The 15,313-nt window shown below is 35.5% G+C and overlaps 1 protein-coding gene across 28 annotated transcripts in view; it reads left to right on the plus strand.

Annotated features, from left to right (window-relative positions):
- Nucleotides 1-15,313, plus strand: part of PTPRD (protein tyrosine phosphatase receptor type D) — a 2,247,062-nt gene that overhangs the window by 281,213 nt on the left and 1,950,536 nt on the right. For all 28 annotated transcript variants that reach the window (XM_053572732.1, XM_053572883.1, XM_053572736.1 and 25 more), the window contains exon 2: nt 285-339. The gene's annotated coding sequence lies outside the window, so the exon portion shown is untranslated. The remainder of the gene's footprint in view (nt 1-284; nt 340-15,313) is intronic.

Below are 15,313 nucleotides of genomic sequence, written 5' to 3' on the forward strand. Positions count from 1 at the left end.
ATCTTCAGGCTGTTCTGTGATATTGTGTCCATCCTGAAACATAGTGACACATTTCTTGAATCTCTGTTAGCCCTTGACTAGAGGTAAGCCAAATTTAGGCTGTCTTGAGGTAAGACACCAAAATGTTGAGGCCCTAGGCTTCCTCTTTGTGCCAATCAAAACAGCTCAGCTTTTAATGCTTTCACTTTCTGTACTTCCATAACATTTTATTTGCAGAAAAATAAGGCAATATTTTTAAAGTTAATTTAAATCATGGAACTAGTCCAATGTCCTCATTTTTGCAGGTGAAGAAATGAAGAGTCAAAGAAGCAGAGGACCTGTCTCAAAGTCACACTACTAGTAAGTAATATCTGCAGATGTAGAAAAAAATCATCAGCCTGATCGGAGTTCTGTTGATTGCATAACAGCTTTTCATTTCAAATATAATGTTGAAAATGTAAGACTCTGTACCCATTCCTATTTGCCCCACATGTGGTCAGTGACACTAATGGTGTGCCACGTAGGTTCAAGCTTCCTCTATACTTTAGAGAATTCTCCCATAGTTATGGGATGTCCTTTTTTAAAGAAGGGACAGTGTGGTTCATGAGATGGTATAGCAAAAGAAAAAAGTTGGCATCCATTAGAGCACTTTACACGTACTAGGTTCTTAATGTGAATCATCTCATTTAACCTTTATAAAAAAATATAAGAGAAACAGTTTTATCCCTATTTTGGAAATAAGCAAAGGCTCTAAGAGAGTTGATAGTTTGTTTCAATATGCAGAAGTATTTAATTTCAGAGGTAGGTTTCAATTCTCAGTCTTGGTAACTTAAAGATACTCATGTTTGGTTTCATACATTTCTGTATTAAACTTTCAAATAAAAAAGCAGGGATCAATAAAAATTGTATATAATGCAGGTGGCGCCTATGGCTCAATGGAGTAGGGCTCCGACCCATATGCCAGAGGTGGCAGGTTCAAACCCAGCCCTGGCCAAAAACTGAAAAAAAAAAAAAAAGTATATAATCCCACTGTGATGTGATATAAGCAGTGTCTGATATTAATAACGCACGGTTAAAGGTACTAGGAGAAAGCTAATTACTGAAAGAGCAACTTGAATTGACAGTGTTTGCCTTAATGACTGATATGTTCTTGCTACTGACTCTCACCTAACAACTCTTTGACACCCGGTTACTATGAAGACATTAGATGTAATGAGAGCCATAAAGGAGGGGAAACAATATTGACAATACATGTTCATAACCATTTCATAGGTTATGAAAGATTGACAGCTTGTCAAGGTAAAATAGAATGAGCATTTAGAAGAGAAAATAGTATTAAAAATAATTGGCATTTTGAGCTGAATGATATATATATATATATATTATATGATTAGGTAGAATCATTTTCTTTTAATAGGAAAGTATAAACAGAGCATGGGAGTGAAAATGAGTAGGGATATTTCTTCAATACAGAATGTTCTAAATTATAGATGGGATTATAAGAGTAAATTGCTATTTTAAAAGGTCAGACTGGGATTAATCAATGGAAGTCTTTGAAGTTTGACTTTAAAAATTAGATTTTGCTTTATAATCAATGAAGAATAATTGAAGGTGTTGATGGTTTGTTATTGTTACTTTTTGTTGTCTAATCTGTAAAGTGGTATAATCAGAGCTCTGACTTGGAAAAAAGCTAATATCTATGTGATGGTGGACTGAATGGGAAGAAATCAAAAGTTAGGGACCTAAGTGTAGTGGGAGGGTAAAAAAATAGAGACCAACCCTCTCTGTTAGTCTGTTAAGGATAATGGGACATCTCTACACTGAAGAAACTGGAATCTCTCAGGTTTGTAGTAACTCTGAAGAGGATCCCATATCCATTTTCATTCCAATTGTCCTTTTCCTCATAAATATTTGTTGAATGATATGTAAATTCCCTTTCCATCTTACCCACCCACTTTGAAAATCCCTGTCACAAAAAGGAGGGAATAGACATCATGGTAGCTTTTTATTATCCTGTAATCTTTCAGAGTGAGAATTTTTTTCTTGCTCTTTGAAAATTCCTGTTTATCAAAAATTTCCACTGCAGATAAAAGGATCAAAAAGTAAGGGAGGCTTATTTTTCTCCAAAGAGCAAATGAAGTAAGAAAGTGTGCTATCCTAAAGTATAACAAAGGAACAATCATACCAAAAAAAGAAAAAAATACTTTATGCGTATTAGGAATTGTTCATCTTCTAAAAGTTCAATGGCTTAGTTTGGTTGTAACACTACAGAGAAAAGAAGGGCCCTGAAAATGTTCTGCCCTAATGTTAGATGACCAATTCTGGGTAACTTCTGTCCCTAATGAAAAATCCTCAGCACTTTCTTAGTTTTACAACCCTTCTTCCAGGACTTATAGTCAGTTCCTCAACAAAGCTGCTAAAATCACATCAAGATTCTGCTCCCTCTTACCTATGTCTTGCAAGAAATGGCAACTAGATCATGAACAATTTACTTTGTTCTTGCTCAGCTGAATTCATACACATGAATCTTTACTCCGTGTTTTTTTTTTTTTTTGTCCTTTGTTTTACACTATATCTGTGATCCTAGGCCCCCTTTAGGAATGCACTTCATTTAATTTATATTCATTTGCACTATAAGCTATAAAACTGCTAAACTTTTCTATTCTATATTGAATCTCTGCTCTTTCTTCTTAGAGAAAAGTGTATATATTTTTCTCTTATTCCAAGCACGGGCTCTATCTCTCCTAAAAGCAATTTTTAAAGATTTTTTTTTTTCCTAAACCAATACATATTAACAATTCTAAGCATCTGAGAAAATAGCACTTTGATGTAGGGGCTATTCAAGCAAATTCTATATATAAGATTTGACATTTCCTTTGGCCAGGTATTTTGTAATGAAAAGATGACTTACAGTTTAGAGTGGGAAAGGAAGATAAAACTACGCCTTTATCTATAGATGTATAAAAGTCAAAGTAGACCAAACTTCTGAGGGTTTGGCATGAGCACTGAATATCCATCGTATATGCCTGGCACACAGTTATTTGTTGAAATGCATGATTGTCTTATAATAGACAGCTTTTATATCTGTTTCATTTGTCTGTTTGTGTGAAAGTACTATCGGTTAAAGGTTACATGGGAATGGATAAAATCCAGCATTAAATTTCAGGCAACTGACTCAAGAGTAAGTCCTCTGCTTGAATGTCACTCATTAGCCAAAAGGCTGAGGTGTGCAGGGGCTGATCTAGGGCATTTGCTCTCTGTGACTCTTGGTAACCAATTGTGCTGAGAACTGGTGATGAACATGGCTTCATTCTCTGCACTGCTTCCTTCCACACTTTGATACTGCTAGCAAGACCCAGTATGGTTCTATTTATGACTTTTCTTTTTATGTATTCCTAATGGGTCTTTGGACTCGAAATAGAATGAGCCTAAAATGATAAAAATGAACTTACATCATGACATTTTTAATATATGTATAACATGGAGAAATGGGTGAAACATTTGTTTTTCTCCCCCAAAAGATAAATTAATAAATTTTCTAGTGCCATAAAGATTTTTGGGTTTTTTGTTTGTTTGTTTTTACTGATACTTAACATTTGTGCATACTTATGGGATACATGTGATATTTTGTTACAGGCTTACCTGTGTAGTGATACTCTCTGTGTACATGGAATATCCGTCCCCTTGAGTATTTGTCATTTCTATGTGTTGGAGACAGTTCAAATCCTCTTTTCTAGCGATTTTTGAAATACAAAAAGTATTATTTTTAACTATAGTCACTTGACTCTGCTATTGAAAAATAGAACTTATTTCTTCTATTAGCACACTGTTTCTTCACTCTGCTGATTGTTTCCTTTGCTATGAAGAAGGTTTCTAATTTAATATAGTCTCATTTGTATATTTTTGTATTTGTTGCTTGTACTTTTGGGATTGTAGCCATAAAATCTTTGCTTACACCAATATCCCGAAATGCTTCCTCTGTTTTCTTCTAATAGTTGTTTTAAGTTTTTAATCCACCTTCAGTTGATTTCTGTGTGTGGTGAGATAAGGATCTAGTTCACTCTTCTGCACTTTGATAACCAGTTTTCCTTGTGTGAGAAGAGAGAGGCCTTTCACCAAAGTCATGTTCTTGGTGCCTTCATTGAAACTCAGTTGGCTGTGAGCACATGGTCAGCATATGGGTTTATTTCTGGGTCCTCCATTCTCTTCATTTGCCTGTGTATCTATGTTTATACCAATACTATGCTGTTTGGGGGACTGTAGCCTCTTAATATATTTTAAATTAGAGAGTAAGATGCTGCTAGCTTTCTTCTTTTTGCTTTGACTATTCAGGTTCTGTTTTGGTGAGAGAAAAGACCTCAGAGCCAATTTCAAAGTATCCAAATGGAGTCTTTATTAGCCAGCTGGCGGTTGTCTCCTCAGGTCTCAGGAGATCAGGGGAGAATAGTGGCCACCAGTTAGGGGAGTGGGTTTTTGTAAGGTCTAGGGTAGGGGCTGATTGAGCTAATACAAGCAAGCCTCCAGATTTTACAAAGGGCCCTTACAGAAGCAGACAGACTGACCTTGCAGGTGTGGTTGGATAGATAAACAAATAACTTTTATAATACAGGTTTTCAGTAGTTCTTATCCTGGTTCCCCATTCCTCCCTCCTGTGAGTGTTATCAACATTTCAAGGTCCTAGACAGTGACTTCATCCCCCTCCCCCTGCCCTATCTGCCATGTTGGATTGCGGCTGGTGTTTTTTGCCCTCAGCAAAGGGCAGAGGGCCTGGACCTGGGAGTGCAGTTGTGGTCAAAGCGGGTACCTGTGGTCTAAGGGGGAGGGGGTCCAGCTGTGACCATCTCAGTTCTTTTTTGGTTCATATGATTTTTAGTATTCTTTTTCTATTCTGTAAAAAATGTTATTGGTAATTTGATAGGAATTGCAATAAATCTGCCAATTGCTTTGGGCAGTATGGTCATTTTAACTATGTTAATTTTTCCAACCCATGAGCATGAGATCTCTTTCTATTCATTTAATTTTACCTCAATTTCTTTCATCAGTGTTTTTTAGTTCTCTTTGTAGACATACTTGCATTTCATCTCCTTGATTAAATTTATTCCTAGAAATTTTTCTGGTTATTGTAAATGGAATTGCCTTGATGGCTTTTTCTCAGCTAGTTCATTAGTGATGTAAAAATGCTACCAATTTTTTATGTTGTTTTTCAATGCTGCAACTTTACAGAATTCCTTTATCAGAGCTAATAGATGTTGGGGGAGTCTTTAAGATTATTGATATATGATCATGTCATCTGCAAAAAGGGACAATTTGACTTTCTCTTTTCCTATTTAGATGTCTTTTATTTCTTTCCCTTGCCTGATTGTTCTGGCTAGGACTTTCAGTGCTGTATTGAATAGGAAGGTGGGCATCGGTGCCTTGTTCCAGTTCTTAAAGAAAAGTTTTCATCTTTTGCCCGTTCAGTATGGTGTGAGCTATGGGTTTGTTGTATATGCTTTTTATTTTGTCGAGGTATACTCGCTCTATGCTTAGTTTGTAAAGAGTTTATTCCATGAAAGGGATGCTGAATTTTATCAAATGGCTTTTTTCTGCATCTATTGAGATTGTCATATGCTTTTGTCCTTCATTCTATTGATGCGCTATATTATATCTATTGATTTTCATATGCTGAATGATTCTTGAATCCCTATGATAAATTCCACTTAATCATGGAAATGCAATTGCTGAAAACAATTCAAAATAAAGATATCACTATAATATGGGAGGCAGTTGGGGGCATAAAGATCAAGTGCATGAATTCTTAGAAATAATATGGATAAAAATATGGGTTCCACCTTTTTCTATTTGTGACCTTAAAATTTTTCCAAATATTTCTGTGCTTCAATTTCTGCTCCTTTATAAACATCTATATCATGGAGTCAATATTAATATTATAAGTAAATGCCTGTCACATTTCTGACACAGAAGCACGCCTCAGCTTCTGTTTTTAGTATTGTCAAAATGTTTTCAGACTTAGATTACATTTTTAATTAAATCTAAAACTTTCATTTTCATAACCTTTCCTAATTGCAATGGAAAAAATAATGTATGAGTGAAAATATGAAATATTATTTTATATTTAAGTCTGCAAGAACCCAACTTCTATATTTTAAAAAGTTATTAATTTGTGGCAGCGCCTGTGGCTCAGTGAGTAGGGTGCTGGCCCCATATACCAAAGGTGGCGGGTTCAAACCCAGCCCTGGCTAAACTGCAACAACAGCAACAAAAAAAAGTTATTAATTTGCTTACGACATATTCATTTATACTCTAATATTTTCCACATGAATTTCCTACTTAAATGTACCAGAGGGAGAGAAATAGCATTCTTAGAACTCTATTTAAATCCTCTTAGAATATAACACTATGGAGGAAAGCGTGCTGTATTAAACATGTATCTATATCTGTATCTAGATCTATCTATGTTCTAACCATAATATTTTCAGGTTAAATCAAAATTTTATTGGCATCTTTAATATAATGTGTGTATACATAAAGTCACAATGGAGAAAAAATTTGTCTTACAAATGATGTTTATTAAAAAATTGAAAATATAATTTTAATGCAGTAGTTTTTCTCATATTTTACAAATGGAAAAAGGACTGCTCAGTTTTAGCAGTATAAAAGCTAAAAAGAAAAATCATTTTAATGGGGAATTAAATAATGCAGCGAAGTTCTCTCGATGCTGATACTTGCTGATGTTGCAGTTGCAAGCCAGCTCACCTAGTCTAGTTGGTCAGATGGTTCTCTAACTCTGATCTTGAATGAATACCCTTCATTCAAAATTTCTTAGACTAAGGGTGGTACCTGTGGCTCGAAGGAGTAGGACACCGGCCCCATATACTGGAGGTGGTGGGTTCAAACCCAGCCCTGGCCAAAAACTGCAAAAAAAAAAAAAAAATTTCTTAGACTGTTTATTTCTTCATTGCACATCTCAGACCATTCCATCTCTGTGTCTGTTGGAGGGGCCTCCATCCTTCTCTCCACATTCCAAAGAGCCCATCATCCTGTACAATCTAGTTCTAATATTGTTTCTCTGATTTCATCAGTGAGGGTCTTCTCCCATCCTCTTGTGTCACCTGGATGTTTTGTATCATCTAGAGGTTTTAACCGGGCTTCACCTATTGTTATTGGCCAACTTTTTGTCTTATCCACTAATAAGACACTGTCTCTTTCTCTCTTCCATTTTTTTCTTTCTATTTTTAGACTGTTTGGACCCAATTTTCTTGGCTGTTGGAACACCCAGTCCCGACGACTCTTGCTCTTTTCTTTGTTAAATTTTTAGTTGTGACTAAAGTCTGCCAATAGAAAATTCAAAAAGTTGTATGTCCTATTTTCTGGCCCACAAAAAACCTCCCACACATAATGCTCATACTCGTTTGCTCCTGTGATGAGTTTGGCAGCCATGCAAAAGCTCTATTGCTATTTCTTATCTCATTCTACTTGTTAAGCTCCTTCCAACCAAACTCTGAGATTCATTCTTGGATTATGTCTTTAATATTAAATAATAGTTAGAATTCTGCAATTCTAATTCTAATTCACATGACAAATGCTCATCTTACAAACTGACACAGAACAATGAATGAGGCCACATTAGCCTTATACACGTCTTTATTTGTTCTTGCCTGCTGTATTTCCTTGGATTTTTTACATGAAGTTTTAAGTAAGTTTGTTAGAAAGAGAGAACTATAAAATAAGAACTCTGATAATTTTAAGTGCAACGATGAAGCAGAAACTTTTCTGAGACACATGAAGAGTGTTCTTTGGATAGAGAAGAAATGCAAAAACAAAAGCTTTTAGATAGCAGCTTAAAGAAATTCCAGGTCATGGCAGAACTAAGATGAATAATATTAGATGAATGTGAAAAAGAAGTTTGTAAGCATTCTCTTCACAGGCCAAAAGTTTGACTTTTTTTTTTAAATATGTGTTTTTATAGCAGTTTTAGGTTCACAACAAAATTAAAATGAGGATACAAAGATTTCCCATGTTTTCCCAGAATCCCATCTGCTCAAGACTCATGCCCCATTAACAACATCCCCACACTCCAGTGATGTATTTGTTGTATACGTTTAAATATTTATGTATTTGGGTTTGGGCTATTTTTTGTTGTTGTTTGGGATTCCTTGAGGGTACAGAGAATTAGATTATACTGATTACATTTGTTAGATAAAGTCCCTCTTATAATTGTGTCCCACCCCCAAGAGGTGTGCCACACACTGTGACCCCCACAGCCTTCTTCCTCATTCCCCTCCCCCATGGTTTATATTAGTTCATCTACTGTCTTCACATTAAGAATTGAGTACTTTGGATTCTTACTTCTCCATTCTTGAGATATTTTACTAAGAAGAATGTGTTTCATGTCCGTTCAGGTTAATAGAAAACATGTAAAGTATCCATGCTTTTTAATACATATGCCACAGCTTGTTAATCTATTTCTGGGTTGGTGGAGGATTGTTTCTATAATTTGATGATTGTAAATTGAGCTGCGATAATCAGTCTAGGGCAAATGTCCTTATGAGAAAAGGTTTTTTTTTTCTTCTGGGTAGATGCCTAGTGCTGGGATTACAGGATCAAATGGGAGGTCTAATTTGAGGTCTTTGAGGGTTCACCATACCTCCTTCCAGAAGTGTTGGATTAGTGTGCAGTCCCACCAGTAGTGTAAAAGTGTTCCCTTTCTCCACATCCACGCCAGCACTCGCAGCTTTGAGACTTTGTGATGCAGGTATTTTCACCAGGGTGATATCTCAGGATAGTTTTCATTTGCACTTCTCTGATGATTAGGGACAAAGAGCATTTTTCGTATGATCATTAGCCATTTGTCTGAGAAGGTTCTGTTCATTTCTCTTGCCCAGTGATATATGTGATTGTTTGGTATTTTTTTGTTGATGAATTTGAGTTCTCTATAGATCCTAGGTATCAAGCTTTTGTCCAATTCATAATATGCAAATATCATTTCCCATTCTGAAGGTTGTCTATTTGTTTTGGTGATTGTCTCCTTTGCTGTACAGAAGCTTTTCAGTTTAATTATGTACCATTTGTTTATTTTTGTTGTTGTTGCAATTGCCATGGAAGTCTTCTTCATAAAGTCTTTCCTCAGGCCGATATCTTCCAGTGTTTTCCCCACACTTTCTTTGAGGATTTTTATTGTTTCATGCCTTAGATTTAGATCTTTTATCCATCTTGAATCAATTTTTGTGAGTGGAGGAATGTGCAGGTCCAGTTTCAGTCTTTTACTTGTGGTAATCCACTTATTGAGTAGGGATTCTTTTCCCCAGTGTATGCTCTTGTTTGGTTTATCAAATATCAGGTAGCTGTTTTACTTGTGGTAATCCACTTATTGAGTAGGGATTCTTTTCCCCAGTGTATGCTCTTGTTTGGTTTATCAAATATCAGGTAGCTGTTAGATGTGAGTTTCATCTCATGGTTTTCTATTTGGTATATTTTGAATGCACATTGATACATAATTATCACTCAAAGTCCGTAGATACATTAGCGGTTCATGCTTGGAGTTGTTTATTCCACGGGTTCACTCACGTGTTCATTCTGAGTGTTATTCTTTCCTAGAGTTTGGAAAATGTATCATAGCAGGTATCCACAATGTTAATATTGGATGAGCATTTTCACTGTACTGAAAATTCCCTAGTCATCCCCTTAAGTGCTCTGCCTAATCATCCCCCTAAGTCCCTTGCAACCACTGGTCTTTTTCCTGTCTCCATAGTTTTGCCTTTTTAGAACTCATACAGTTAGAATCATACAGTATTTAGCCTTTTGAGATTAGCTTCCATCACTAAGTAATTTGCATTTAAAATTTCTGCATGTGTTTTCATGGTTTGACAGCTCATTTCTTTTTAGTGCTGGATAATATTCCCTTGCCTGGATATACCACAATGTATTTATCTATTCACCTATAAAAGAAATTTTTGTTGTAAAAGAAATCTTTCAAGTTTTGGCTATTATGAAGAAAGTTGCTATAAATATCCATGTGTAGTTTTCTGTGTAAACGTTAAGTGTTGAAATCCTTTGGGTAAATACTAAGGAGGGCAATTGCTGAATCATATAGCAAAAGTGTGTGACGTTCTGTGAGACAGTGACAAACAAACTATCTAACAATGGAATCTACCATTTGCACTTGTACCAGTAATGAAGGAAAGTTCCTACGGCTAGTCCAGACCAGCTTTTCTCAATTGTTTTTGCCTTTGCTCCTTTGATAAAGATCAGTCAACTGTTGTGAGTCTATTTCTGGGCTCTGTGTTGGGTTCCCTGGATCTATTTGCCTTTTCTTTCTACCCTATCACACATTCTTGAGTGTGGCTATATAGTAATTCTCAAAGTCAGGCGGTATCTGTACTGAAATTCTTTTTCTTCTTCTACATATGGATTTGGCTACTTTGGGTCTTTTGCTTCTTTATAGAAATAATCAGTTTGTTGATTACCACAGATAGCTGCCTTGGATAATGATTGGAACTGTATTGAATCTATAAATTAATTTAGGAAGAACTGATATCTTAACCATGTTTAATCTTCACATTCATTAATGTGTAATATTTTTCCACTTAGTTTTTCATTTAATTTCAGGTTAACATGAGGGCGCAAATGATTAGGTTATATTGTTTGCATTTCCTAAAGTCCAAGTTGTAGGACTTGGTTGTTTCTTTCATCAGTTTCATAGTTTTTATAATGTAGGTAAAATTGTGAATATTTGTTTAGACAAGTGCGTATTTTAATAAGCACTAATATCAATGCTAGTTTGTTTTTAATTTCAAAGTATACTTATTCATTGCTAGCATATAGAGCAGTGATTGACCTTTGTTTATTAACCTCGTATCTTAAAACCTTACTATAATGGCTTTTTAGTTCCCACAGGATTTGTGATGATTATCTTGGATTTTTTACATAGATTATTTTATCATCTGTGAGAAACTACAGTTATATTCTTCCTTCCCAATCAATTTTGAATGTATTTCATTTTCTTACTTAAATTTTTATTGCATTTTCTAGGACATTGAATATGATGTTGAAAAGGATGATGAGATACAACACTGTTATGTATTCCTGGGTTTTGTAAGAAAGCCTCAAATTTATTCTCATTTTTTTTGTAGATATTCCATATCAAATTGAGTTTCTCTTTAATCTTAGTTTATTGATAATGTTTATTATGAATAGATATTGGATTTTAGCAAATGTGTTTTCTTGCATCTATCAATATGGTCATGTGTTTTTAGTCTCTTGTCTATCAATGTAATGAAAGGATCATTTTATTCAATTTGATTTAACATGGAGGATATTGGCCTATCATCTCATAACTTCTTTTTAGAATCTCCTTTGTTTACTGGACTTAAAAATAACTTTCAGACCTTCTGCAACCTTTATTCTTTACTTACCTTGTATACAATGCTGAGATTTAGCCCCTGGGCATCAATATCATAATTGCATATTAACCATATGTTTTTCACTGACCAGTTTGAACATCCAATATTCTGTTTTGTATGTTAAGAATAAACATGAAGAAATTTTGGGTCAACATGTCTATAAAATTTGACCAAATCAGGGAAATTTTCTTCAATAATGGCAAGTATAAAACTTATAATATTTTATATACCATTAAGCCTTGAGAAGGTGGCAAGGTTCTGTCAAGTGCATCGAACCTGGAACTGATTCTTCAACAGTCCCAGAGACCTGGATATAGTAAACCCAAACTGTGCAAGAGGATATTAGACTTTTATATCAGAGCTGCACTTCTTGCTACAATTGATCTGGAATAACAAACCACTTCAGAGTAAACACCACCTAATTCCTATGAAGGTGGAGTCCCATTGACTTAGAACAAACTTCTTTGGAAGATAAATAATTTTAGTTAAAGTCTTTGTAAGGATAAAGTCCAATTTTTGTACATATCCTAGGGTAGGCCATGGAAATGGCAGGCCTTAAATAAGCAGGCTGGTGTTAAAGTCCCTCCTTAAGATTTTACCTTTTTAAATGGGAGTATATATTATCTTTCTTCCAGCCTTTGCCATATCCCCACATCCTCAAAAAATGAAATTAGAAAACAGCAGATTTCACTTGTCAGGGCAGCCAATTAAATGGCTGAGAGTGTCTTTTTCTGTGTCATTTTCAGAAACAATTGTATCATTAAATCGCTGAAATTGTAGTGTCAGCAGGAAAAAGAGAAAATAGCTGCCAACGGAAGAAAAAAATATGAACAAGGCAGCTACTTTGATGTCTTCCTGCCCTCCTTTTCCGTGTCTAGTGCTGAACAAGCTATAAACAAAATGTGAGGGAGCAAAAGCTCCCGTGTTTGAGCCTGGGTAACTCCAACCTCCCTTTGTGGGAGGTTCGCTCACTGATTTCTTCTGCTCTCACTGGGCACCTTAGGCAAACTGCACTAATCAGTGTTTCAGAGCACAAGTCCCACTTCCTTGCTTCTATTTTATCTCTAGTCACTGTTCACTCATGAATACTCTCTCTCATTTCTCTGTTTTCAGTTAATTCATTTATTCGTTTAATAAATACCTATTGAACTTTTACCTTTTGCCAGGCATAATTCCAAGCTGTTAAAATACATTTGTGAATGAAACAGCTTACATGTGAGCCTTGGCAAATGTGGAATGTGAATGTCTTGGCAAAGTAACTAGGAAAATGCCAGGAGGGCTATGTCAACTAATGAGATGAAAATGTGTCAAATATTCCATGAAACAAGTGTATGGTGCCCTATGATCAAAAAAAAATAAAAAAATAAAAAAAAAATCCCTTCCTTTGAAGAGTTTACTTGGAAGTGGTAGAAATAGACATAAAATTGCATATATAATAAATCTGTCAATCGGATAATAGGTTGTGATCAGTGGAGCTCAGAAAGGGAAACAAGAGTCAGGGGCTTGCATTTTTAATAAGGTAGTTAGAGATTTGGGGTGAAGAGTTTTATACTGTCCTGAAAGTCTCATGGCACAGTAGCTGAGACACATTCCTTCATTGGCCTTCCCAGGTTCATAATGCAGCTCTGTAATTTATTAGTTGTGTGACCTTAAGAAACTTCCTTTTTTTCCCCTAGGTTTCAGTTTTCTTATCTCTAAAGGGCGTTTATTGATGGTACCTGTGAATTCTATTTTATGCATAGAACTTAGAACATGATGTGTAATAGATGTTTGCACGGTATTTATGGTATGTAGCACTATGTGAATTCTCTCAATATTGTTTTCTGAAGAATATATGCTTCAGTTTAGAGACATCCGAGTTTGAAAACTGAAAGATGTTTCATCTCTCCTCACTAATCTGAGCCTTAGTTGTATGATCAGAAAAATGAAGATAATTTTTCCTACTTAGAGCGGTTGTGAGGATGATAGAAGGTTTGTCCTATATCTCCATAGGAGATCCTTGCTAAATGCCATGCCTTTTTTCTCTCCTCTTCTAAACTAAGTTGAAATGTTTTGAAGTCTTCTCATATTATCACAGCAGGTGAAAAAAATCTTAAGTCTCCCGGCATCTCTCGTAGTATTTGTTATGTGGGTATAGTAACTCGTGTGGCATTGCAGTTCCTCCCTTCTAAGTAAGACGTCATGAATACATAGGAGCACACTGTCAAATTAATAGCAACTTTTCAAGGAGAAAAAAATAAGTACTCACACATTAGATGCACCCCTCAATTACATGACATGCCCTGATTTTAAAATGATTTAAATGTGAAAACAATGTGTGCATTATCAAATCAAGGAAATGTGTTAGTTTCTGTTTATATGTCTGTTTGCTGCTTCTATGTAATTAGCTACTCAGAAATTGTAGTTCTTTTATCTCCTTCTCCTTGCTTAACCTGCTGCCCTGCACATTGAAAGAACTCACTGTTTCCTAGGTAATTGAGTCAATGGCGGTATAATTACTTGAAAAAAATAACTGATTTTAGTTTATAACGGAAGTTGAGTGGAAATAGATCGTGGTTTTTCTAGTAGGGGGCATTCTTCATTCAAAATTGCATAAAAATAGTTAAGGTATTACTATTTTTAATAGTACAGCTATAGTACAGTAATTTTGTTTATATCAACATGCATTTTAAAAATATCTTTATTCGATTGGGTAGGATTCCTTTTGGTCGCAAGTTACAGAAACTCAATGTGCACTAATGAGCAAAAATGAGGAATTGTCTGTAAGTACATAAGGTTCTAGAAGTACAGTATATAACTGAAGATCAGGAGAGCTGATGAAATTCTGACTGCTCCACTTCAACAACAGATTCTTTATGAATCATCTCTTAGTTGCAAAACACTCCAAACTGAGTAGCAGAACTGTGGATAGGGGATTTAGATAGGGGGCCTGGGGAAATGGTTTGCCTCTGCTCCACCGGTGTCTGGGCTCTCAGATAGAAGATTTATTCAGAAGCTGGCTCCTCTTTAACCCTCCCTGACAGCCTTCCTCAGGCTGGTGGCCTTCTGCTAATAATCTGTTCAAGGCCCTTTTAACTTCCTCATACTACCTGTGCTCAAAGTCATGGCTGTGTGGTTTTCCTGCTCCAAACCATGCTGTTTGTTATTGCAGTATCTCTCTTCTTCTATACTTATATCTGTATTAGTCAGTGTTTTGTAAAAGAAGCAGAATCATATCATGATATGAAATAAGGGATTTCTTCTAGTGATTACATCTTAGGAATTGTAGTGCTCTGACAGTGAGCCTAATGTTGCTACGGGTTAACTGGACTATTCGGATGGAAGGGTGATCGTGAAGTTGAGGAGAACAAGGACAAACTGGTGCTAAAGAAAAGTTAGAACTCACATCTGTCACCAATGTTTATGATATTACCTGCACAAGAGGTTGACTGCCTTTAGCAGAGAGTTACATGTGCACTTAACTCAAACTTAGAAAAGTTTCATAGGAGGAACCACAGAAGCTTAAAAAGCTTCATGCCGTGGTGCTGCCCTCTGTCTAAAAAGTGAATCCACTAACCAGGGATATGTGTGAGCTGCTCCACAGCCTGACATCCCGCACCCACTCTTGAAGAGAAAAAATGACCAGCACATCTCTACTTACCTGATCATGTGCAAATTTCCCTGTGGCCAAATCTAACTTGAAGCCATATAAGGAATGGAATGATGTATATGTGGTTCCAGTTGAGCTAAAGTTACAAAATAAAAGACCCTACAAGCAATATGCATCAAGAACCTTTAAAACATAAATTTTCATTGGTTATTTAAATTGTTTAAGTTCAATGTAAGCATTTCACATTGTATATCAAAGTAGTACCCTGAACCCCATAAATGCATCAATGTACACAGTTATGATTTAATAAAAAACAATTAAAAATAAATTTTTTAAGTTATAG

This window comes from Nycticebus coucang, chromosome 2, assembly GCF_027406575.1.
Source record: "Nycticebus coucang isolate mNycCou1 chromosome 2, mNycCou1.pri, whole genome shotgun sequence".
Taxonomy (NCBI): Eukaryota; Metazoa; Chordata; class Mammalia; order Primates; family Lorisidae; genus Nycticebus; species Nycticebus coucang.